This window comes from Heteronotia binoei, chromosome 1 (assembly GCF_032191835.1).
Source record: "Heteronotia binoei isolate CCM8104 ecotype False Entrance Well chromosome 1, APGP_CSIRO_Hbin_v1, whole genome shotgun sequence".
NCBI classification, from domain to species: domain Eukaryota; kingdom Metazoa; phylum Chordata; class Lepidosauria; order Squamata; family Gekkonidae; genus Heteronotia; species Heteronotia binoei.
This window is the reverse complement of record NC_083223.1, coordinates 77,854,559-77,880,237: the sequence shown is the minus strand read 5'-3', so window position 1 is coordinate 77,880,237 and position 25,679 is coordinate 77,854,559.

The following is a 25,679-nucleotide window of genomic DNA, read 5'->3' as shown; positions in this document are numbered from 1 at the left end:
AAATACATCTGCACAACAAACCATGCAATCATGAATAACCTAGGTCACAAAAGCAAACCACTTCTGAAAGATGAGCTGAAAAGAGACACAATGCATCAACTGGCAGATGTTTCAAGTCCACTTTTTAAAGTAACTTGCTATAGGAGACCTTGTGCACACTCATTTATAACAGCCGGTTCTGAAAATCCAAAACAGCCTGCTATAAACCCCCATCCATCCAGAATAGTCCTGTGGATATAACTGTCTGAAGAACTGATGTAAGGATCCTATGCTGTTGTTTGCAATAATAATGTTCTAACATGTAAGAACCTTATGGCCGAGGAAAATGTGTTAAATGAAGAAATAAGTCTCTAACTTGCAGAATCACACAAATTCCAACTGGCAACTTGCACAATATGGCAGCTAAAAAAAAAAATGCTTGCTGAATTCCTTGCTAATCAAGGAAGCAGCAGGTTTCTCTTGGTTTCTTTGTATTTCCTTCATACTATTTGTCACAGGGGTTTTTAGCATATAATAGCTGCGTCATTTTCAAAACATCAACACCTAGCTGAACCCCTTGACAAAGCTAAGAATCAAATTTATAAAACTAGGTGAGCAATATCATATGGTTATAAAAGCATATGCAGAATTAAAACAACCCAATACACATCTCACCAGCATTAAGCATTTTAAGTCCTATTTGTTGCATAGATCTAATTCTAGTTGACTTCATTGGGCAAACACTTTTAACTTGCCTGATGGCATTTGGGTACTTCATACCATCATGCTTTAAATCTTAAAAATTGGGTTGTATGAACTGTGAAATCAATTAGTTATTTCTTGCCTCTCCAGACACACCTCCCTTTGACTCCTGACAAGCCAATGGTGAGTTTGAGGTGGACCCTACAAGACAAATGTTGTGTAGCATAACAAAAGAGGAGTCAATTGCACCTTTAAGACCAACTTAGTTTTATTCAGAATGTAAGCTTTCATGTGCTCTCTAAGCACACTTCATCAGACAAGGAATCTGGCACAGTGAGCAGAGCCATACATAGCTGGTAGGCAGTGGCTCAGAATGCAAAATGGTACAGATTTAAGAACCAATGACAGTGAAGTAAAATTATCTGGTAGACAGTGATTTAGAATGTAAAGGTACAAATATAAGATTCAATGACAGAATAGTAAAATTAATAAATTGAGCAAACCTTTGATCTGAATAGCATGAGCATGCAAAAGCAACAAAACAGTAGTATGTGAGTGTCGATGACTCTATTGCTATGAACCTGGGCCAAAAGGAAGGAATTATTATGTTTTCCCATCCAATTAACCCACCTTTAAACTTGCAACATACATATAGTTTGTCATTAGGAGAAAAATACATTAGTGGGAGATGGGTTCAATATATGTAATGGGATAAGCAACCAATATCCCTGTTTGAGTGTCAGTACAGCTAAAATAAATACATTGGATAGTGATGTTCTAGTCCACCTAATTTACTTTTTAACATGTAAGCATCATTCTAGTTTGCCATAGAAAAAAAGAATGCAATAAAATATAGTGAAAATGGGTAAAGTAAATGTAATGAGATAAACAGCCAATATCTCTATTTTGAGCATGTCAGTACAAAAAAATTATTCTGATACACAATTCTAAAGGAGAAAAACCAGTTACATACCGGATTCGCTACAAAGTGCTGGTTATTACCTTTAAAGCCCTATATGGCCGAGGACCTGCCTACCTGAGGGACCATCTTTCCCCATATGAACCCCAAAGAGCACTGAGGTCAGCAGGGAAGAACCTGCTGACTATCCCTGGGCCGAAGGAACCAAAACTACAGAGTACCCGCACGCAGGCTTTCTCCGTTGTAGCTCCACACCTATGGAACCAGCTCCCGGAAGAAGTGCGGGCCCTGCGGGACTATGAACAGTTTCTCAGGGCCTGCAAGACCATCCTCTTCGGGATGGCCTTCACCGATTAAAAGATAGAGAGACTGCTTAAGTGATTTTTACCAACTGCTGAAATAGCACCACGATGTTAATGTTATCAATTTTAGAATTTTAATTAAATTGTTAATTAGTTATTGTTTTTAAATATTATTGTATAACCTATTGTACTGATTTAATGCTGCTAGCTGCCCTGAGCCTGCTTCGGCGGGATATAAATAAAATGATTGATTGATTGATTGATTGAGAAACACATTAGAATACTGTGGATGTATAACTATACTCAGTAAGAGTGGGTTTAGCATCTGTAATGAGATAAAAAACCAATATCCCTGTTCAGTTCAGGTGTTTGTTCCAAGTTCCATAATAATTGTGTAGCATAGTGATTGAAGTGAGAAGGAGAATTCTGCCTTCTTTCCTCTTTTCACAAATGAAGGGAGTTTGGTGGAATGAACGTCTTGCTAGGAGGCGAGGATGAGGTGATTGCAAAATGACTGGACACCATGGCTCCTTTTGTTGAAAAAGTCCAGCATTTGCATATTAGGCCACACCCCCTGATGCCAAGCCAGTCAAAATTGCATTCCTGTGCATTCCTGCTTTAAAAAAAAGTTCTGCTGGACACTATGGGGCATTTCATTTCTCTTTGCATTGGAACTAGATTGGGGTGTGTGGGAGCATGTGCCTGCTCTGGCCTATATTCTACCCTGCCCTCCTGGGGCTTCCCAACTCCCTAGAGTGACTTTTCTTCTACTCCCAGGTAGCCTTATGCCACCACCTGATCATTGTTGAGATTTCCCACTGGGAAGATCAGGACTCTCAGCTTTCCTTTCAAGTTCAGTGTGGAGTCTTTGCTCCTTGGCAGCCTTCCATTTCTTCACAGGGCGCATCTGTCTAAGCTTGGAGTTCCTCTGGATCCTCCTCTTCCTGTCGCTTGAGCTCTCCCTATTAGGCTTCCCAAATCCCCCGCCCTGGCGGGGGACCCCCGGTTTTGCAGCCTCCTCTCCTGCTCCCCCAAAATTTGGAAGCGGGGGGGGAGGGACGGCGCTTTCCCCTCACAGGGCCGCCGCGGCCGCAGCAACACCAGCGCCGCCGCCGCTGCCGTCGCTGCCGCCGCCGCTGGCCCAGGCCGGGCACAGACACAGGCAGCAGCATCCGACACCGCCAGTGCCGCCACCAGTGCCGCCGCTTCCGCCGCTGGCCCGGGCCGGGCACAGACACAGGCAGCAGCAGCCGCCGCCATCGCCGGTGCCACCGCCAGTGCTGCCACCGCCGCTTCTGCCGCTGGCCCGGGCCGGGCACAGACACAGGCAGCAGCAGCCGCCGCCAGTGCCGCTTCCGCCAGTGCTGCCGCTGCCGCCGCCGCCGCTTCCGCCGCTGGCCTGGGCACAGACACAGGCAGCAGCAGCCGCCATCGCCAGTGCTGCCGCCGCCGCTGGCCCAGGCCCAGGCACATCTCGTCAGTTCACTGCACATTCAGAATATATTTGATGTACACAACCCAAGCCATTCTCCCAAGTGGCAGATAAAATATGAACATTATGACAGGTAAAGCCTGAATTTCTTTAGTCGCAGGGATTTTGACCATTTTAGCACAGTCTGGTGGGAAAGTTTCCTTATTCTATGAGGTTTTGGGAATTCAAGAGCACATCTAGCTTGGGCCCTGACTCACAAGGGAAATTCGCTTGGCTTGATCACTGTGGCTCAGTCTATTCTACATGTGAAACAGAAGAATAATGTATCTTAATTATTGTAAATACCCCCCACAAAGGCCCTTAAAAGGTCAAACGCCAGAGATGGAATAGTGGACAGTTCTTTGTGTGGGTAAAGAGAGTTTTGATGCTGGAAAGGACACAGAAAAGGGCAGATGTACTGATCTCAGAGCAGCTGCAGCTTGATCTTGGCTCCACCCCTAATGTCTCCTGGCTCCACCCCCAAAGTCCCCAGATATTTCTTGAATTGGATTTGGCAACCCTACTCCCTATCTCTTCATGGTCATGCAAGAGGAAAGACTTGTCTGTAGGCTTCTTTTGAGAGAGGACATAATGGACAGATCCAGACTTGCCTAAACAAATCACATTCACCTGATGCTAGACAAGCTAGACAGTAATTTTAGGGGAAAGCATTCTTTATATTAGAAGTTTATCTACCTCTACTACAGGGGTGGGGAACCTTTTTTCTGTCAAGGGCCATATGGATATTTATAACATCATCATAACATCATATCAGCTTAAAAAACAGTGCTCCGCCAAGGGAAAATGATTCAGGTCAGCAAAATTAATGCAAATAATTGTTTTTTCTATTTGAAGTTATGTGGGGAGAGCCTAATCTGGCACACATACACACCCAGCCCATCGCCCTAGGCAGATGCATAGGTCCAGGGCTTTTTTGTAGAAAAAAACTAGCAGGAACTCAGTAGCATATTAGACCACATCCCCTAATATTAGCATATTAGATCACACACTCATTAGCATATTAAGCTACACCATCCGGGATAATCAAGTGCAAACTGAACTGTGACAGTAACTTTTCCAGGCCCTGAAGCAATTCTGGCCGACCAGCCAGGTCCCTTAGAGGCTACCGCACAGTACATCTGGGCCCTGTGATCCCTGCCTGGCCCTGGGGAGGCTGCTGCACAGCGCAGCTAGGCCCCACAATCCTCGCTGGCCAGCCAGGCCCCAGAGAAGCTGCCACATTACTCGGTTCGGCCCAACAATCCCCAAGGGCCACATCAAGTGACCTCGAGGGCCACATACGGCCCTCAGGACAGAGGTTCTCCACCCCTGCTCTAATACAATAGATGAGTGTGGAACTATTTGGAAAACATTATAAGACCTTAGGCAAAGAAAAAAAGGATAGCAAATTATTATCCCTACAATTTACAGAAATGCTTGTGAAGACAGCTTGATATACATAGCATTTTCTGTATCTTCATGCAAATGACCTTCATGAAACTGACCTTTACCACTCTGAGCTTTTTCTTCTTCCCCATCAGGGAATAGCAAGATAAATTTTTGTGAAGTATGATTTGGAAACTGTATTCTAGTTGTGTTTCACATTAGAAACTGTGGAAGGGGAGGCATTCAGCTCAGTTCTTTTAAATGAGCTAGCCAGATCCAAATCCTTCTGTCTTACTCCACTGTATTATTTTATACATCCAATATCCTGTTACAGAGTGTTCTGGATTTCAGCACACATTTATTGGATTTTATCATTGCCATACATTCTTTTCTTTTAAAAAAAACATTTATCTCTGCCTAATTTCTATGCTTTTCTCCCCAGAAAAGCCAGAATACAATTTATGTAGAGAGGTCACAATTGCAGTTGCATACTGGACACTGGACAAGAGAACCTGGCACTCACCTTTATGCACTGTTATATTGATATAAGACGGTTTGATTGCCATTATTAAACAATAAAACTCATTAGTGGCATGGAAGAAAATGGCTGCTGTAATAGCCAAGACACATGGGGATCCTGAAACCCATCAATTTGTCAAATATTTCTTGCTCAGGGAGTGGGTTATGCCACTGCCAGTGGCAGAGAGAAGCCTACAGCAATTAAAATGTGGTAGTTCTAGGGCTGAATTCCTCTTATTTTCCTTCTCATCACTCCTGCTGACTTGGGGTGATGACAAAAATAATGGTCCCCAAATTTTAGGGACCCCAAAATATACCAGGAAAAAAAATCAAAAACTGGCAACAACCCTTACAAAAACTCAGGCTGATGAAAACATCACTTAGATTCAAAATTATTATGCATTTTTTTAAGCACACTCTTACCACTAGCTTGTGGCAGCAATGGCTCCCTGCTGCCTTTCATGATGTGAGGAATGCCCCTTGCTTGGAACTGGAGTGGCTCACAGGAGTTCTGGGGGCCTTTTGCCCAGGGCCCCAGAATCACTATGTCCTACATATGTTGATCCTAAGTTCCTGAGGTGAACGATGGAATAAACTGTGATAGGTTCATAAATTCTATGAACTTACATTGTCTTCAAAAAGGAAGGAAAATACTGCCAAGAAAAGCTCACCATATGGAGGTGCACAGATGCAAAAACCAGTTGACTTAATTGGAAAATTCCTATATAGAAATCCATATCATTTCATTCTCTCTTCAGGGAAGGCACTATATTCATATTTCATCTGATACACAGTGCTGTTTTTAATTAGAGATCAAAAGAAAGTTAAAAATGGGCCAAAAAAAAAGTTTGCATTTCCCTCTTTAAATTGTCAATGAACATGTTCTGCATGTCTTTCTTTTAAAAGAAAATATTTCACAGCTTATGCCAAAGGATTTGTTTTCTATGGTAAATTAGTTGTTGTTCATATTATTTTTCATATTATTTAAGTGCTCATTATCATATCTACATCATTACCATATCCACATTTTAAAGGCTGTTATAGCAGTAGGAATGCCCTAGGAAGACGTATGGCTGTATCTGAGTAAATATTATGCCTGAATATTAGGCTAGCATGTAGCAGACCACCATGACTGTAAGGAACTCTCTGTAACTAGGCCAAGTGTAGCAAAAATATTTAGCTTCTTATAAAATGAGCCTTGTGTTAAGTGTCAGCAATAGTTCCACACTACTCTTATTAGCTATTATGATGACCTCGCCCTCTCTCCTTCCCATTCAGGATTTTCCCTTTTGGTCTTCTTTCTTGCTGAGCAGCCCTTTTATTTTCTTCTCATTTGTTCACTGCTGTCCCACCCAGTTGCTGTCCCACCCTTTGTCTAGGTCGGGGCGCTCGGGGAGGGGAAATACCTCTCCCAGTCTTCGACGGGGCGCCGCTGAAAGCGGTGCACCGGGTCAGGAGCCTGGGAGTCTTACTGGAGCCTTCACTATCAATGGAGGCCCAGATTGCAGCCACTGCCAAGTCAGCCTTTTTCCATCTAAGATGGGCAAAGCAGCTGGCTCCCTTCCTAGAGCGCCAAGATCTGGCAACGGTGATCCATGCAACGGTCACCTCGAGACTGGATTACTGTAATGCCCTCTACATGGAGCTGCCTCTGTACCGAATCCGGAAGCTGCAGCTGGTGCAGAATGCGGCGGCTAGACTGCTGTTGTGGCTTCCCAAGTGGGAGCACATACAGCCTGGGCTGCGCGAGCTGCACTGGCTGCCAGTTGTATACCGGGTTCGTTACAAAGTGCTGGTCATTACCTTTAAAGCCCTATATGGTCGAGGACCTGTCTACCTTAGGGACCGTCTCTCCCTATATGAACCCCAGAGAGCACTGAGGTCAGCCGGGAAAAACTTGCTGACTATTCCCGGACCAAGAGAGGTGAAGTTGCAAAGCACCCGTAACCGGGCCTTCTCCTCTATAGCTCCGAGCCTATGGAACCAACTTCCAGAGGAAATGCGGGCCCTGCGGGCCCTTGAACAGTTCCGCAGGGCCTGCAAGACCATCCTCTTCTGATTGGCTTTCACTGAAGAAGGAAATTGCTAAGAAAAACTGCCATCATAAAAGCAAATATAGCATTAACACTTTTATTAATTAACTTTTAAAATTTAATCTGAATTTTAATTAAACTGTTTAAATGTAATTTTATTTATTCCTGTATGATTGAAGCTTGAATTGTGCTGTTAGCCGCCCTGAGCCTGCTCTAGCGGGGAGGGCGGGATACAAATAAAATTTGTTGTTGTTGTTGTTTATGATAGACAGATGTGTGTGTGTGCGCGTGTGTGTGTGTGTGAGAGAGAGAGAGACACTGGCCCAGCCCATGCAACTGAGGGAAGAGACATCATCTTCTTACATTTTGCTTTAACTTTTGAAAGGTCAGAATAAACAAAATGTTTTATTTAACTTGGAGGGAAAAAGTTCTGGTGGAATCAGGTGTAGGATGTATGACGTAAACTAATAACAAAACTGAGATACCGGTAACTTTGTAATCACACAAACATCAGATAATTTGTTACCAATAAGTAAAAGTTTCTGCTATTCCACAAGGTCTTTAAAATTTTGAGGAGAGAGTTAGTGCTTAGCTGACTCTTCTGTTAACTGGCTGTCAGTTCCCAACTGTCATTCGAAAAGTGGAGGAGGAGATTGGATTTATACCATGCCCTTCACTCTGAACCTCAGAGTGGCTTACAATTTCCTTTCCCTTTCTCTCCCCACAACAGACACCCTGTGAAGTAGGTGGGGCTGAGAGAACTCTTTTGAGAACTGCTCTTGAGACAACAGCTCTGAGAGAACTTTGACTGACCCAAGATCACTGCACCGGCTACATATGAGGAGTAGGGAATCAAACCCGGTTCTCCAAGATTCCAGGCCACCTGTTAACCACTATGCCAAACTGACTCCCTGAACAGGATTCCATTAGAACAGTCTGTCACTCAAAGGCTGCGATCACACACAGTAAATAATGCACTTTCAATTCACTTTCAATGCACTTTTCAACTAGATTTTGCCAGTTCACATAGTAAAATCCAGTTGGAAAGTAGATTGAAAGTGCATTATTTAATGTGTGTGATCACAGCCAAAAGTTCTCGAACTCGGTTAGGCATTAACACTTGATAGTCCATCACAGCTGTCATTAAGGAAATGCAGATATAAGCTGTTTAAATAAATTTAGCCGCATTATAAAATTCCTTTGAAAAAGGATCTTCAAAATTGATCCAGCACAGCATTTCCAGGAGCACATAGCCTTCTGCTAGCAAAATATTACTTCTATAGTTTCTCCCTCTCATGGCTGTCTAAATTGCTCCCTAAAATCCTTTCCCTAGTGTTTCCCCATTCCCACTGTAACAGGATTTCAGGAGGCATTTCAGGCTACTGCAAGAGGAAGAGACCACAGAAGTCATGCTTCTTGCACCTGTTGAAATGCTGCACTGGATAGAACGTTGTGGTTTGCAAATTAAAGAACTAAAGGTTTGTCTAGTTCTACATAAAAAGTGTATTAGCAATATATTGCTCAAATGTGCTTCACAGATGTTCTGAAATCCCATGAGTGTTTTTTTTCTTTATACAATAAAGTGTACAAGTTAGGAAAATGATACTTGGAACAAAAGTTTCAGACATTATTGAATACAATCTTTCATTGAACCTAAAAGTAATTTTATTGGGGTATTTTAAATATATATTTAATGCAGAAGATTTAGAAATTATATTGGATTTAATGACTGCAGCTTGAATATGCATAGCTTCCTGTTGCAATAAAATGTATCCCATCTCCCTTAGTAGATAGGAAGAAAAGGATCTGGGATCTCATATTGATGTCCAAGTTAGCCCCATACAGAAGACCAGATTTATCAAGAAGAATGCAGTGTTTGTGGTACTGGCATGGAAACTATCCAGTTAATATACCACCGTGAGTGTTTGGGTTTTTATTCTGTCAGTGTTGTAAGATGATGTTTTTCTTGGTACCCTGTAGGTGACACATTGTCCCATGGGGTGGGGAGCAGGACAGAACATACATATTCAAAATTTATATTAACTGGAGAAATCCCTTAATAAGAGGTTTGGGGGACAACAGAATTATGTGTTCTTTGATAACAGCTACAGCTAACTTTTATACAGATTTATATGTTACACTTATAAAGAAAGTACTCACACACACCCAGTCTGTATGAGTTTTTTAATTCAGAAAGAAAAGGAAGAACTAAAAGAAAAAAGATATTATGTGAAACATTTGAACCTCTAAAAATGTAACAGCCATCAGAAATAGGTAGTTTACATATAAATGAAGAAATAGCACCTGGACCTCGAATCATTGAGGCAAGAAACTGTGATACAATGGTTAGAGGTTTATTTGTTTATTTATTTATTTACTTTAGATTTATATGCCGCCCACTCTGTGAGGCGAGCGGACTCTTGGTGGCTAACAATCATGGCAAAAACAATTCAAATTACAATGATAAAAGAATAAAAACATATATAAACAATTTACATTATTAGGTGCTATTAAAAGATTTCATAACAAAGGCAGTTTCTCCATATCTCTGTTCCTTTGTTACTCTATTAGTGGTCTTACAGATTATATTGTTCAGTGACATAACAATGGCAGCCTCCTCCCACGTTAGTTGCTGTAGGCCTGCAAAAAAAGTTCAGTTTTTTTTTTAATTTTAACTGGTTTTATTTACAAAAGTTCAGTTTTGCAGGCCCTGTGGAATTGGGAGAGGTCCCACAGGGCTCTCATGGCCTCTGGGAGAGCATTCCATAACATCGGTGATGCCACTGAGAAGGCCCTAGCCTGTGTAGAGCTTAGTCTGGCCTTCCTTGGTTCGGGGACAGATAACAGATTTTGACCTCCTGAACATAGTGCTCTCTGGGGGTATATATGGACTAGGACCTGTGAGAGTTATGTTCTAATCCCCACTGTGCCATGGAAACTTGTTGAGTTGATTTACCATGGGCTGATGAATACTCTCAGCCTAACCTACTTCACAGGGATGGAGCAAGGATATAATGGAGGAAAGGACAGCACAGTAAGCTGCTTTGGGCCCCATTGAGGGGGGGGGGGGAGTGAGATATAAATGAAGTAAAATAAAATAACAACCTGAGTTGGATCCCAGCAGAAGCTGGTTCAGGTAGCCGGCTCCAGGTTGACTCAGCCTTCCATCCTTCTAAGGTCAGTAAAATGAGTACCCAGCTTGCTGGGGGGAAAGTTTAGATGACTGGGGAAGGCAATGGCAAACCACCCCGTAAAAAGTCTCCCATGAAAACATTGTGAAAGCAATGTCACCCCAGAGTCAAAAACGTCTGGTGCTTGCACAGGGGACTACCTCTCTCTACCTCTGTAGAATCGGAAGTTTTGGAGACACAGTTTCAGACATCATTTTAATTTTGCATTACGTTTTTTCATCCCACCCATCCTACAGGGAGTTTGGAGCAGTTAAATGGTTCCCTCAAGGGGTGTGCATTCAATTCAGCCAATTCTAATACTAGCTGATTCAGCTGCGTTTGGCACCAAATACAGGTTAATCAGAATCTCTGATGTTATTCAGGCGCTTAAAAGTAAAAGGGAGTGCATTTACCTCCTTTCCTGCCACTTCCAGGCTTTTCCTGCCTCTTCTTTTGCTTCTTTGAGATCAGGGTGGGAGGCAGAGCCCCCAACAGCCAATCACAGCCATGCATTTGCAAATTGCAAATTGGGGGGGGGGTGACTTTCTCCATTTCTCCCAAGGTGTATCAGGCCACTCCAGTGCTGTGAACCCACTCCCCCCCCCAAAAAAAAATCCAGGGATCCACAGTACAAAAGGTAACAAGGTAGGCGGACAGGGGGAAAGTGAAGCCCCACTTTCAGGGAGCCAGAGATTGTGCTGAAGGGAGACTTACTCAGTTTGGTAGAGTACCCCCCCCCCCAAGCTCTCCAGAGACACTGCCAGTTAAAACTGAGCACACCAAAATCTCAAGGGTCCACACAGGGGCAAAGCCAGGGGATCCAGTAATGAGTGGCTAACTGATGGTGTTCCTCAGGAACAACAAGCTCAGTGCCAGGGGGATGTGACAGAAAAGGACCCAGAGGGAAACCCCACAAAAGACTCCCCTCCCCTGAAGTGGGCAGTGCCAAGGTAGGAGTTAGTTTTTCCCATCATAGGAACCAATGGTGGAATGGGGGCACCTGGTCCAATTCTATTTGCAACTTGGGGGTCCTCTGGGGGAGAGATTCCTTCAGCTACACTGAAAATTTGGTGCCTCTCCCTCATACCTCCTCCCAGCCAGCCCTCAAATGTTATACCCCATGTTTTCTATTGACTCCTATGGCCCATAGAGTATAATGGAGCCATATATTCAGGAATGGCCAAATATCTCCCAGATCAGATTCGGGCACCAAATCTGATATTCAAGGATATTCGGCCTCCAAATATCTTTGCCCCTGAATACCCATGAATCCAAATTTTACCAAATTTTTGCATACCTCTAGTTTTTCTTACAGGGCTGGTCTGTCCACTAGGTGGCCTTAGGTGATTGTCTAAGGTGCCAGAGGAGGAAAGGAGGTAACCAGTTCTATCTCTCACCCACTCTCACCTGTGGCATCCATGTCTGTCCTGGGAAACAGCAGCTCAGGAGGTGCCTATGATGAACAGGAGGCTGTCCTGCCCCTGAAGGGGAAAAACAGCCACTCAGCTGAGTGCTGATCCAGCATCCAATCACCTTTCTGAAGGAGTATGGGGGAAAACACAGGAGGCATTCAAGTCTGCCTCAAGGAAAGTAGGGCAGCAGTTCAGCTCTGCCTCAGGTTAGAGAAAGGGCAGACTCAATGAAGGGTAGTTCTGCTCTGTAATTTCACAGAATGGTTTAACTCTACCTCTGAGAAAGAATAGAGTACCCAACTGTTAAACCTATACCTGGTAATGAGTAGACCTTGTATCATTTAATCTGTCTCTGGTGTAGGTAGGCTGGTGTGGGTGGAATTGTATTAGTATTGCTAATATGCAAATCCTGCCTCAGTGATCTCTGTATTCTATTTGCTTACCACAAAATGTACTTCATGGCTGCAAGCCCATTCCTATACACTTGCTACCTTTAAAACACCTGGAAACTGAGGGACAGATTTATAGTTTTAAACAAACCAAGTTCTCCTCAAACCACAGGAGGCTATGTGGGTCCCCTCAGTTGATAGAAATGGCCTGTCAAAGTGCCCTTCACCCTCAGTGACAGCTGAGGGGTACCTGGTCTTTTCCTCCCTTAATGAGATCCCTGTCTTCAGATCTAGAAACTAAAGATTTAAATTTCACACCCTACACACCTTTTGTTTTTATCTTCTTTTTATACTTTTATTTTTATAATTTTATAATTTGGGGACTACTTAGTCTTCTAATACTCAATGAGGGCGATACCTGGACTCAGGATGTTTCTCGGCATGCTTTTGGCCTATTATGCAGGGGTTATAGGTCTGACGGAACTACACAGTAAGGTTGATGAAAACAACTAAAGCTGATTCTACATTCATGTTTGGGTCTGATTTTTTGAGCACTGAAATCGCCTTCTAGAAATCTGGAGTATATTTTTTCATCTACACTCAAAATGTTGCTCCTGGACTTCCCATCCACATTTGTTTGCTTTACTGGAGGGAAGGAGGGGGGCAGCTTTAAGAGTTCCTTTGTTTTTTTCTTGAGAAACGAGTTTATTGCCCTGTTTCCCAGCAAAGATATCATTTTTATGGTCCTATGGAATACGCTTCCTGGAAAACCCTCATTCAAAGGTAGTCTTGGAAAGTCAGGGGCAACTCCGTGCTGAAAACGGTGTCAGAGCCAATTTAGGAATTTAAATGTAAATGACAGTCAAAACAATGGAGCAAGACAGAAGTCAAGGCACATTGTAATGTAGATGATCACTTTTGAAAGCACAGCATTACTGAATCTTTTGCCCAGTGTAAAATCAGCCTAAGAAACAGGTTTATTTCAGTGATATGTGTGGCTTGGTAATTTCTTTGTTTTCCTTTTCTCCAGCTCTTTCAGCATTATGGTAACACTGCTACTGGAGTGCTAGAGCCTGAGAAAGTATAACACTTATAAAGCAGGTTTCTTGTTTGATTGATTCAGACTAACATGGAAGAGAAAGACTTTATAACTTTCAATGGTTACTGACAAACAGCAACCAAACCCTACCTATCTTCGAAACACCTAGGCTGTGATCACACATGTTAAATAATGTGGTTTCAATCCACTTTAAATGCACTTTCAAACTGGATTTTGTCAGTTTACTTTACACAGTAAAATCCAGCTGGAAAATACATTGAAAGTGGATTGAAACTGCATTATTCAGCATGTGTGATCACAGCCCTAAAGTCTCTAATGGGCTCCCCGCTGAACTAACAGACCTCAGTGCTAGGACTGGCACTGCTCCCTAGAACTGCCAGCTCCAGGTTGAGAAATTACTGGAGATTTGAGGGCAGAGCCTGGGGACCACAGAGTTTAAGAAAGGAAGGGGGTGTGATGCCTTGCAGTCTACCCACCAAAGCTGCCATTTTCTCCAGGGGGAACAGACCTCTATTGTCTGAAGAAGTTGTAATTCCATGGGATCTCCAGGCAATCCTACATGTTCCACTATCCCATTTTGTCCTCACAATGACCTATCTAATTAACAGTAGCCAACGCCTCCCTGTAAACTTCAACCCTGAATAGGGAGGAGTCTACCACCCTGCCTCTTTTTCAATGAATGCTGGAAACCTACGCATTCTGAAGTGTTCTTTGGAAGCATGACTCTTCCTCCTGCAGCCCCACGTGCCCCCACAATAGAAAACAGGAGATAAGAAAGTCACCCTTTCTGGGTGAAAATCTTTGCATCCACAGAAATACTGATCTGCATCAATGCTATTATTATTAAGCTTGTTGGCTGCCAGTGTCTAAGACAGGGCTGGACAAAACCCAATTGTCAGGACACCATGGGACCTCCAAAATCCATAGTGGCACCCAGTATTTTCATTGAAGATTTTATTATAGCATCTTTCAATGAGCTTTGGGTAAAAGTACACAGTTTAGAGGTTCACAGCAGAATATGTTTTATTGTAATACATTTAAATGCTCATATATTAAGTTCTTGTCATTGTTTGTCTACTAGCTTTTTTGTAGAAAAAGCCCAGCAGGAACTCATTTGCATATTAGGCCACACCCCCTGACATCTCCATAGTTTCACATGGGGGGGTTTGTAGAAAAAGCCCAGCAGAGACTTATTTGCATATTATGCCATACCCCCTGACGCATGATGGGCCAATTATTTGTTGAGTGCATGGAATGTACCTGATAAACCAATGGGAGAGCTCCATCTGGCCACCACCATAGGAAATTATGGAGAGAGACTGGGGAGACATAAGAAGTAATGAGGGGGGGGATCCCTTTAAAAAAAAAAAGTTATTGCTCAGCAAGTTCCAATATGGTTTTCAGAAGACTGCCATTTAAAGCTATGTAAAAACAAGCAAGTCTTTAGTGGACAGCTTTACTGCAAACAGGTTCTCTGTAGCAATATAATCTCTTGTTCTCTATAAAATTATATTGATTTAAATTGAATTATCCATATTAAAGGGAAATACTATATTCCTGATTATGATAAAATTAAAGTACAGTTTACTGCAAAAAGGGAACAAAGAAAAAGTGAGGGCAATATCTTTTATAGTTATTCATTTTGCATTTAATAGCAGTTGGATCTGCTGATATTAAAAGTAATGATTAGGGATATGCACTTCAAAAAAATCATAATAATTTTAGATCTGGATTTCAGGGAAGGCACTTGTTCTGTTATTTTGAGTTTTTGGGAGTATCGTTACCTATTCAGGACCCCAATTAAGTTTCTTTCTTCAGATTCCAGAATTTCAGAACTATTATCTCCTATGGGAGACAGCTATTTTTTAACTAAATGGCATCACACTTACTGAGAGAACCTAGTCTTCCCTCTCTACTTAAGACCCCACACACACACACACTTTGTAGGAAATTAGACAAAGGGGTCTGATTTGATTTACCTCTGAAGAAGTTTTCTGCAGTAATCCCTAGCTCCATTGTTTCTTATGAGTGAAATATCATGCTGTGACAGACTGTGCTGTAAAAGCTCATAAGTGTTGTGTAAACATGTGAAGGACTGTGAAACATTAATGCCTCACTGAGCTTGAGTGACAGGCTGATCAAAGTGATTTGATTGGTTAGCATCAGTTGAGCAAAGAAATACTTGGGAACTGACTGCTGAAGAGAACTCAGTTTAGCTCTGATTGAGCACTATAATCGTTTAGCCCTGGATAAGGAGAATTTATCACCAACTGAGAACAGTTTAACATTGACAGAAGATTTGGAAGGTTGGCAAGGAGGAGTGGAAAGATCAGTGAAAACTCTATTTGGGCTAGAAAAAGGGACAGAGCTACTGGTTTAGAGAACTAATTCCCTTCTCAGTTGATTTGGGAGACAGCTCTAAAGAGTGGAGTGATCCCTGGTGTGTTACAAGAAGGAATCTGGGTACATGGTAACATATCCCTGCCTTCTGAAACCTGAAGAGACAGTTAAGAAAGTGAACTGGAGTGTTTAGGAAATACTGAAACCAAAACCTCTCATCTTTAAGATTCTAAGATTCTGTGAAAGGCTCAGGAACTCAGGTAACATATGAACTGGAGTTTGTGATTATGTCACCTGAGAATTATGCTTTATCCACCTCAGATATTTTACCCCTGATTTACGTGTTCTACATTGAATAAAATGTTCTTTATTTTTAAACGTTCTTAAGCCTGTTGTGTGCCATTTCCAAAAGTTTGTTAGGAGGATGATCTTGCTCAAGCTCCTAAGCTGTAAGCCAAAATGCCCTCAAAACAAGGTTGGGGAATTGTCAGGTAAGCACTTGGCTTAATCAGGATCTTTTACCTCTGTATACAGGATTCCACATCCGGAAATTAATGCTTAAAAATATTAGGGACTCTAATTAAGTAAAACAATTAAAATTTATTCCAGAAAAATATAGGCTTGCATACAAGATAAAATACTCATAAAATCATTCATACAGTTCTAGGAAATATAAAGAGAGATATAGAGACAACATATGGGTAGACAAACAGGGTGATAATTACTGATCATAGTCTTCAAGAAGGCTCCAATGGCGATGATAGAGGATGGGGGAAATGGACCCAACACTGATCAGGAATCGGGGATGGATCTAGACAGCAGAACTAGGGTACTGCTAGATGCACACCTGAGTAGAGTTGGGTCAGAGGTTAAATAGACTACCTTAGACCCTCAGGGGATGGGAGGTACAGGGAGGAGAAAGGGGAGGCTCTGCAGTGACCATAAGGGCTGGACTTCTGCAGTAGTCAATAGCAAGTTAATTGATGGCACCTAATTGGGTGCCCATGACTGACCAATGAACAAGCTTGGTCCAGGGGTACCTGGTTGGACTTTCAGGTTGCAATGGACCCGGGTGAAGCTCCAAAATGACAGTTGGGGAGAAGAATGGGAGAGATTACTGGGTGGGGAGATGCTTAAGACTATTAAACTTATCTAAAAGGGTGACAATAGAGAGCCAAATCATTGCCTAGGTAACACCCGGTTTACACAAAGGAACTTTGCTCTGGCTGAAGATGGTCTTCCTCTTCTTTAGGCTTCTTCTTGGCACCAGTCTTTGTCCTGGGTTTCATTAGACAAAGGCTTGGGTGGTCTGGCAGGATCCATGCCTGGATAAGCTTGATGGTTCCATGGGTGGCTCACATCTGTTGCGTACGTGTGCCTCCCGCTGTCCTGAAATGGAGTCTTGGTACTGCTGGAAAATAGCAGGTGTTAGCCTCCCAAAGTGGATTCTATGGTCAAGGCTGAAAACCGCTTGGTCTGGATAGCTCCTAACAGCGCGCTTTTCTTCCGCTCCAAGATAGAGATGGCGTTCGCCCGAAGCAACTGGAAACCATCCACTTTTCTTGCTGCCACTTTTCCAGGAATACGGGGCGCTGCTTTAGCGTTGTGGCTGTTAGTAGTCATAAGTCCTTTCCATTTTGGTAGGCAAACCCACGTCCTTCTGTCAGATGTGTGAGAGCTCTATCTCCAGGCACTCTGGCACCCAGATGGGAGACTACGATGTTCATGTGTATGAAAAGTAGGGGGCTTTTTCCTTACAAAGCTGAGCCAGCATCAAAATACAATAAGGTGAAAGGGTGGGACAGTCATATATCTTCAGATAAGAAGAAAATAGATAAAGAGGCTGCTCAGTCAGAAAGCTGGGGAAAATGGAGGGGAAATCCTGTGTTTCAGTGAGGGAACAGGGCTAAGTCATCATACATGCTTTCTCTAAAAACCCAATAGCCAAACAGATGTCAAACAAGAGAAGACAAACAGAAGCAATGTCAAAGATGAACAGACAAACATAACCAATTACTCTTTTTAAACTAACCTTTATGAGAATTTACACAAAATGCATAGAGTTTTTAACCTATATACACCTTCACCAAAGCACATACAAAATACAAACATAAATGCCCTTCTAATGGAAACCATCTAAGAAAGGCCAGTGAAAAAATGCTTTTAAAAAGCTACCAACTCACAACCAATTTATAGTACAGCCATTGGGTTTTCAAAGACAAGAGACTAACAGAGTTGCCTTTCTCTGTGTAATGACCCTGGTGTTCCTTGGTGATCTCCCATCCAAATAACCAGTGGGGTGCCGCAGGGCTCAGTAGTGGGTCCCATGCTCTTTAACTTGTTCATTAATGATTTGGAGATGGGAATAAGCAGTGAAGTGGCCAAGTTTGCAGATGACACTAAATTGTTCAAGGTGGTGAGAACCAGAGAGGATTGTGAGGCACTCCAAAGGGATCTGTTGAGGCTGGGTGAGTGGGCATCAACGTGGCAGATGAGGTTCAATGTGGCCAAGTGCAAAGTAATGCACTGTGGCCAAGAATCCCAGCTACAAATACAAGTTGATGGGGTGTGAACTGGCAGAGACTGACCAAGAGAAAGATCTTGGGGTCGTGGTAGATAACTCACTGAAAACGTCAAGACAGTGTGCGATTGCAATAAAAAAGCCCAACGCCATGCTGGGAATTATTAGGAAGGGAATTGAAAACAAATCAGCCGGTATCATAATGCCCTTGTATAAATCGATGGTGCGGTCTCATTTGGAATACTGTGTACAATCCTGGTAACTGCACCTCAAAAAGGATATTATAGCATTGCCAGATAAGGGCAACTAGAATGATTAAAAGTTTGGAACACTTTCCCTATGAAGAAAGGTTAAAACGCTTGGGGGTCTTTAGATTGGAGAAATATCAACTGCAGGGTGACATGATAGAGGTTTACAAGATGATGCATAGGATGGGCATTCAATGAAATTGCTGAGCAGTCAGGTTAAAATGGATAAAAAGGAAGTACTTCTTCACCCAAAGGGTGATTAACATGTGGAATTCACTGCCACAGGAGGTGGTGGCGGCTACAAGCATAGTCAACTTTAAGTGGGGATTGGATAAAAATATGGCCTGATCCAACATGGCTTCTCTTATGTTCTTATAGATCATATTATATATGTTTCCTATAGTTTTGTGAATGAATATCATTCACGGATGATTCCAAGTGGCCTCGGACCGACAGGAGCAGTCTTAACCTTTTTAACTGCTTATGTGAGCCAGTTTGGTGTAGTGGTTAAGTGTATGGACTTTTATCTGGGAGAACCAGGTTTGATTCCCCAGTTCTCCACTTGCAGCTGCTGGAATGGCCTTGGGTCAGCAATAGCTCTTGTAGGAGTTGTCCTTGAAAGGGCAGCTGCTGGAAGAGCCCCACCTACATCATAGGGTATCTGTTGTGGGGTGGAGGAAAGTAAAGGAGATTGTGACCGCTCTGAGATTTCTGAACATCAGGATGTCCAGATACTGCCTACTCCCAATCAATTGGAAAACAAATTACCTCAGAAAATCTTAATTATTCACAATCAACATATAGAACAGCTCATCTCTCTCTCTCTCGGCTTGGCTTCGCGAACGAAGATTTAAGAAGGGTGCAATAGTCCACGTTTGCTGCAGGCTCGCTGGTGGCTGACAAGACCAATGTGGGACAGGCAGGTCCGGCCACAGTGGCTGCAGGGAAAAGTCTGATTTAGGGTTGGTCCTGTAGCAGTGCGATTCTTCCTCAATCTCCTTTTGTCCTCAAGACCAGCTATGCGTGCGTTCTCAAAGGAAGAGACAGCCTGGTGGATGGTGTGCCTCCATGCTTTGCGATCTGAGGCTAGGTCAGACCACTGGTGATGGTTGATGTGACAGGTGCTAAGGGATTTCTTCAAGGAGTCCTTGTACCTCTTCTTTGGTGCCCCTCTATTTCGATGGCCGGTGGAGAGTTCGCCATACAGGGCAATCTTGGGAAGGCGGTGGTTTTCCATCCTAGAAATATGCCCTGCCCAGCGCAGCTGCGTCTTCAACAGCAGTGCCTCGATGCTGGTAACCTCTGCCCGCTTGAGGACTTCAGTGTTGGTCACAAAGTCACTCCAGTGGATGTTGAGGATGGTGCGAAGGCAGCGCTGATGAAAGCGCTCAAGGGGTCGCAGGTGATGACGGTATAAAACCCACGATTCGGAGCCATAGATGAGGGTTGTCATCACAACCGCTTTGTAAACATTGATCTTTGTGCCTTTTTTCAGATGCTTGTTGCTCCACACTCTTTTGTGCAGTCGGCCAAATGCACGGTTTGCCTTTGCCAGCCTGTTGTCAATCTCCTTGTCAATCTTGGCATCTGAGGAGATGATGCACCCCAGGTAGCTGAACTGCTGGACTGTCTTCAGAACTGATTCACCCACAGTGATGCAGGGAGGATGATAATCTTCCTGGGGTGCAGGCTGGTGGAGAACTTCTGTCTTCTTCAGACTAACTTCTAGGCCGAATAGCTTGGCAGCCTCTGCAAAGCAGGACGTCATATGCTGCAGAGCTGATACCGAGTGGGAGACGAGTGCAGCATCATCAGCAAACAGTAGCTCTCGGATGAGTTTTTCCTTGCAAAGATTACATGGTATGTATGAGAGTCAAAAGATACAGCTTTGGTCTCAGAAACCTATCCCAGTTGCCTTATAATAACCACAACGCTGCTGCCTTTCTCTCTCTAATACTTCTTTGAAGTTTTACATAATTTATAACAACGAGAGAAGAATGAATTTTCCCAGAGTTTACAATTTGGAGAGCTTCATTAAAATGAAGGAGTCATAAATCACCCAAGCTGACTTGAGATTTCAGATCAACGATATTTTTTTCTTTAAAATCTTGATTTTTTAAAAAGCAAGTAGCTTGTTTTCCTAGTTGTACAGAAGATAGAACACATTTGGCTTTTGCCAGTCTGACTGAAATGAAACTTGTATGGCCTGCCTGTAACTCTAGCCAAAGTATGAAGAGGAGGCTGGCTAATATTTTGGTTCCCTTAGTCAAGGACATAATACAACCAGAAAAGTGTAGCTTGTATGGACAGGCTGTTGTTTCCAAAACCCATTAATCAATTCACATGGTATATTGTTTATGCAAATAAGCAACCGTCTTATGTTAAGAAATAACAGATGAAATTATCTGGATAGATTCTAAATGCCATTTGGGGTCCAACAAAACAAGAAATCATTTCATGATAACCAATTTGCTTGCAAATGTGTAGTTCGAAAAATACAATGAAACAGATACTCAAACAGCTATGATTCTTTCAAATTAAGCTTCAACTTCTTCATACACAGGTTACCTATGGCCATCTCACCTCAGTGCTAAAAAACTTTCTGCAGACATTCAATCACATTGTGTGCTGAATACATATAAAGAGAAACAGGATTTGTCTGCTGACATCCCTATATTCACTGCATGAAGACCTAAAGGCTCCTTACACAAGGATGGAACCCCAGAAAAAGCAGCATGGCCTTCATACACACAAAGTCAATGTGACACTCCCATCAGGGGAAAGGGTAGAAAATGTTAATTTCATTTCTTAAGAACATTCCAAACAGTAAGTAAAATGCTTTCAGAACCAAAGTCACTTCTGCACTGAAGTCTGCGAGCCACTATCTCTGACAGCTCCATAACCCAGAATGTCGGCTGGCTCAGCCATAAAGGGAAGTAGTATATAAACAAACAGAAAACTTACAGCTGTTACTCCCTGTTACACCTACATATGTATACTTTTGTGTGGCGGTCAAAGGTAATACCATAGGGCAAAAGTGTGTTTTTCTCTATGCATGTTCATTTAAAAGCATCTAGAAAATTAGATCGGAATATAGGAATACACTTCTTTCGATCCAAGTTAACCACATAACTCATTCCAAGAATGCTTTAAGCTATGAAAGGAGCAGGGTTGCTTTCCTGCTAGTGACTCAAAGTTTTCTTGAATGCATCTGAGATTGGGGATGATATCCCTGTAATATACTGAACCTGGTGATGTATTCTACTCCCATTTTGCCCGAGGAGAAGCTGGTTGACAATGGAACAGCCACAGGGTTCAAAAGGTCAGCCATACCAGTAAAGTTGCATGATTCCTTTAAAGAGTCACACCTAATAGCTGAGCATGTTGCTAGCAGGCCCAAAATATGAATTGAAAAAACCATCACTGGACCCTGAGGTATTAGCTAACTACCACCCAGTTTTGAATTTACTGTTCCTGGGAAAGGTAGTTGAGAAAGCAGTGGCGGAGCAGTTGCAGGTTTTCCTGGATGAAACATCTGCCCTGGACCCATTCCAGTCCAGTTTCTGTCCAGGCCATGGGACGGAGATGGTGTTAGTTGTAGGGCATAGATTCAGATTTGCACTTGAGCATGGACAGAGTGCCCAATAGAATTGCACTAAACCAGATCATAGAACATATATGGGGGTCCTGATTAGGATGATATCAATTCATCTCTCACTTCTAAATTGGGATATGGGATTTTGCACTAACTTGCCTTAAAGTTTATAATGCCTTTTTCTTTCTATTCTAGGCCTGAAGTGGTCTGAAGAACAAAGGACAATGGCTTTCATTAGAAGTCTTTGCTAAGCATACTAGATATGAAAGAATCTTCTTTAGCAAAAGCCTGTTATCATAATTTGTTCTGTAAGAATCCTTTGGTGGAGAGTAAGCTATCTTTTCTACCTCCAGGAGCTTCCGGGAGCCTATCTTTTGGAGAAGGTCAGAGCAGAAGCTCTGCTCTTATTCATTCTGAAATGAGGCCAGGGGGCCTACACTGAAGACAAACAGGGAAGGGGACAAAACCACAGATATGAGGTATGGAGAAATGCTATATGGGGGTCCTGATTAGGATGATATCAATTCATCTCTCACTTCTAAATTGGGATATGGGATTTAAGAACATAAGAGAAGCCATGTTGGATCAGGCCAATGGTCCATCCAGTCCAACACTCTGTGTCACACAGTGGCCAAAAAGTTTATATATATATACACACACACACACACACACACACACACACACATATATACACACTGTGGCTAACAGCCACTGATGGACCTCTGATTTATTTGACCAATGAATGTAATCAGAATGTCAAAGGCGAAGACCGGTGTAGCTAATCTGTAAATTGGCCTTTGTTTACAGGAAGGTATGTGACTATGGAGGAGAATTTCGAAGGAGAACGAAGGAAGGGGGTGAAGGGATTGTTTTCTCCTTTTCCTTTTATTGAAAAAAAAAAACAATAAAAGATCTGCACATTCTCTTTTTGCACCTCTGTAATGGAGTCCTTTGTTTTGGCGAAAAAGGAACTCTGCCTAAATACAACATAGTTGCACTCAAAGATGACCAAAGAAGACATCTGGATCAAGGTGGGTCGGCGCTACTAATTCTTCTCAATCGACAGATTATGACCTCAATCAGTAAATTATGACCTTCTGACCCACCGCCTCGCCATCGCTGGAGTATGGGGGATAGCCTTGCAATGGTTTCCCTCCTTTCTCCGGGGACAGGGACAGAGGGTGAAGCTTGGCGAGCAGTCGTCCATGTGGCACCCACTCATATGTGATGTGCCACAAGTGGCTATCCTCTCGCCAATATTATTTAACATCTATATGGTCTTCTTGCCCAGATTGCCTGAGGTTTTGGACTGGGTTGTCACCAGTATGCTGATGACACCCAGCTCTATCTGTTGATGGGTGGCAAATCATCCTCCACCCCAACCATCTGTCCGAGACATTAGGAGCCATGGCTGCAGCAGAGATGTCTGAAGCTAAATCCAACTAAGACGTGTCCTGTGCCTGAATCAAGGAGGGGGGTAGGTCCGTGCATCCAACTCCCAGCCTTAGACGGTGCTGTTTTGGTGCCGGCCCAACAGGTGAAGAGTTTGGAAGTGATTCTGGATGCCTCTCTTTCCCTGGAGGCCCAAGTCATGGCGGCTGCCGGGTCTGCCTTTTACCATCTACGGCAGATCAGGCAGCTAGCACCATGTGATGGAACCAGCCCGATTCTGCCTTCTGACCCAGTCCCGTCAACTCCCTATTGAGTCACCAACTCCTGGAGGGAGCCATTTCTCCTTCAGCCACTTGGGCTCGCTGCCACCACCTGCTCAGTCTAGGGGTTTTGGATTGAGAGGAACAGGACTCCCAATCCCCCTCTCCAGCTCTGAGGCCAGTCCTCAAGGTCCTCTGCCACCCTGTACTTGGGATTCACAGAGACCAAAGCACTTCTTCGGGGAACCCCTGGAGGATTGGCACCTTATCCAACCACAGGCACCTTATCCAACCCCTTTCCCCGGGGCCCCCTTCATAAAGCGTGGTTTAAGAAGAAGAAGAAGAAGATATTGGATTTATATCCCGCCCTCCACTCCAAAGAGTCTCAGAGCGGCTCACAATCTCCTTTACCTTCCTCCCCCACAACAGACACCCTGTGAGGTGGGTGGGGCTGGAGAGGGCTCTCACAGCAGCTGCCCTTTCAAGGACAACCTCTGCCAGAGCTATGGCTGACCCAAGGCCATTTCAGCAGGTGCAAGTGGAGGAGTGGGGAATCAAACCCGGTTCTCCCAGATAAGAGTCCGCACACTTAACCACTACACCAAACTGGCTCTCTTTAAAGCGGTTGGGGATCTATGTGGTACAGAGTTTGACTGCCAGCATTCAAAACAGTAAAAATATTTAATTAAAAGAGAAAAAGAAAAGAAAAGAAAAACAAAACAAAACAAAACAAAAACAGTTGCATATAAAAGTTTAGCACAGCGCAGCACCCGAACAGCAACCAGCATGACAAATAAAAGGTGGATTTAAACGCATCCTACTGTCCCTGGTCTAAACTTGCCCTGCCTTATGGATGACTTACTCGGTCTGACTGCCTGGGGTCCTTTTCCTCTTGATTAGGCCTCTCCCACAGGCAGGAGCCCCCACACTGGCAACCTCTTCCTTTGAGCGCCAGCTGAGAACTGGCCTTTTCCCGCCTAACTCAAATACAAAGAACAAAAGAACTTCCTGCCCCTCTAGGAGGCTTTCCCCCTGGAGTTGCTGGTTTAACTCCAGAAGCGGGGAGGCAATGAGGGGAAGGCTAAAGAACTTCCTGCCCCTCTAGGAGGCTTTCCCCCTAGAGGCGCTGGTTTAACTCTGGAAGGGAGGAGGGGATGGAGGGAGGCTAGGCCAAAGCCTGCTTTAGTAGTTTAATGTTCCCTTCCAATGAAGCACCAACATTAACTAAGATGGCGTTTCTCCACACACCATATCTATCCCCCCAAGACCTGGCTACAGTAATCCATGCAATGGTCACTCCCAGGTTGGACTACTGTAACTCACTCTATGCTGGCTTGCCCTTCAAGCTGATCTGGAAACTGCAGCAGGTGCAGAATGCGGCAGCTCACCTGCTGACTGTATCACCTGTATGGGTGAGCATATGGCTGGCACTCTGTGGCCTGTACTGGCTGCCCATAGAATACCAGGTCCATTTCAAGGTGTTAGTCTTGACTTTTAAAGTCTTGTGTGGCCTGGAACCAGCATACCTGCAGTACCGTCTCTCCCATATGTGCCCCAGAGGTCGCTTTGCTTGACTTCCCAAGATCTTAAGAACATAAGAGAAGCCATGTTGGATCAGGCCAGTAGCCCATCCAGTCCAATACTCTGTGTCACACAGTGGCCAAAAAAAAAATTTTTTATGTGTGTATATATATAGAGGATGGTGTGGAATTATTTTCTGTGACCCCGGAAGGTAGGACCAGAACCAATGGGTTGAAATTAAATCAAAAGAGTTTCCGACTCAACATCAGGAAGAACTTCCCGACCGTTACAGCGATTTCTCAGTGGAACAGGCTTCCTCGGGAGGTGGTGGGCTCTCCTTCCTTGGAGGTTTTTAAACAGAGGCTAGATGGCCATCTGACAGCAATGAAGATCCTGTGAATTTAGGGGGGAGGAGTTTGTGAGTTTCCTGCATTGTGCAGAGGGTTGGACTAGATGACCC